Here is a 1,525-nt window from a genome sequence, read left to right on the forward strand (position 1 = left end):
CTATTACTTTTTGCAGAAAGTGAGAACTGCATATATTGCCCAGAGGAAGAATGGCCCAATAAGAAGAAAGATCGGTGTATTCCTAAACACCTTGAATTCCTTTCCTACACTGATGGCATTTCTAAGCTATTCCTAACAGTTTCTGCATTACTCTGCCTCATGACTGTCAATAAAGGGGATTTTTGTTTCCTATCAGAACACCCCCATCGTCAAAGCTAATAACACAAATCTGAATTTCATTCTCCTTGTCTCCATCTTGTTGAGTTTCCTCTGTGTGTTCTTGTTCCTTTGCCAGCCACTGGATATAACCATGTACAGTATGTTTAAAATACATTCCCACTGCTCCTCTACAAAAGGCTATTTAATTAATGAAAATAACAATTAATCTGTGTTATATCTTTTGCTCTTGACAGACAGTGAGAACTGTATATATTGCCCAGAGGAAGAATGCCCAATGAGAAGAAGGATCAATGTATTCCAAAACTCCTTGAATTCCTTTCCTACACTGATGGCATTTCTAAAGTATTCCTAACAGTTTCTGGTTTACTCTGCATTGTGACTGTTGCAATAAAGGGGATTTTTATTACCTATCGGAACACCCCCATCGTCAAAGCTAATAACATAAATCTGAGTTTTGTTCTCCTTGTCTGCATCTTGTTGAGCTTCCTCTGTGTGTTCTTGTTCCTTGGCCAGCCACTGGATATGACCTGTATACTCCGTGTCATGACATTTGGAGTCATCTTCTCCATAGCCATCTCCTCTCTTCTTGCTAAAACAATCATTGTTTACATCGCTTTCAGAGCCACCAAACCTGGCAGCTACTGGAGGAAATGGATTGGAACCAAACTGGCCAATTCCATAGTATCCGTGTGTTTATCCAGTCAAGTAATAATATGTATCATTTGGATGTCCTCTTCTCACCCTTATATGGAAATGGACACTCACTCTTATCAGGACAAGATCGTCATTCAGTGTAATGAAGGGTCTGTTATCGGGTTCTACTTGGTGTTGGGTTATATGGGGTTTCTGGCAGCTGTGAGTTTTGTTCTGGCTTTCATGGTGAGGACATTACCGGACAGTTTTAATGAGGCCAAATACATCACCTTCAGCATGCTGGTGTTCTGCAGTGTCTGGATTACCATGATCCCGGCCTATCTGAGCACCAGAGGGAAATACATGGTGGCTGTGGAGATATTTGCCATATTGGCCTCAAGTGCTGGACTTCTAAGCTGTTTATTTTTCCAAAATGTTTCATTATCCTATTTAAACCTGAATTGAATACACAATTACATTTACATGATAGAAAATAGACAAGAGGAACTACTCTTAGGGATCTGTTTATAAAAGTTTCCACAAAAGATTCACATAGCTTTCACCCAAGTCTAATGAGATTCAACTGGAAAATGTTAATCATGGGTGAAAGTTGTGTGAATCTAGTGTGATTTTTAAAAAGTTAGGCAGTTAGAGTTAAGCAGATGGCAATGAAACCTGGGGCTGGAAGTGGGTGATGGTTTTGTGTTCAAAT

At 39.6% G+C, this 1,525-nt stretch overlaps 1 pseudogene; it reads left to right on the forward strand.

Moving 5' to 3' along the window:
- The first annotated feature begins 447 nt into the window (after positions 1–447).
- Positions 448–1,310, forward strand: LOC149445865 (vomeronasal type-2 receptor 26-like; annotated as a pseudogene).
- The last annotated feature ends 215 nt before the right edge of the window (positions 1,311–1,525 follow it).

Source organism: Staurois parvus, unplaced genomic scaffold (assembly GCF_062004578.1).
Source record: "Staurois parvus isolate SC_StPar_1 unplaced genomic scaffold, SC_StPar_1.0 ptg000706l, whole genome shotgun sequence".
In the NCBI taxonomy this organism is placed as follows: Eukaryota; Metazoa; Chordata; class Amphibia; order Anura; family Ranidae; genus Staurois; species Staurois parvus.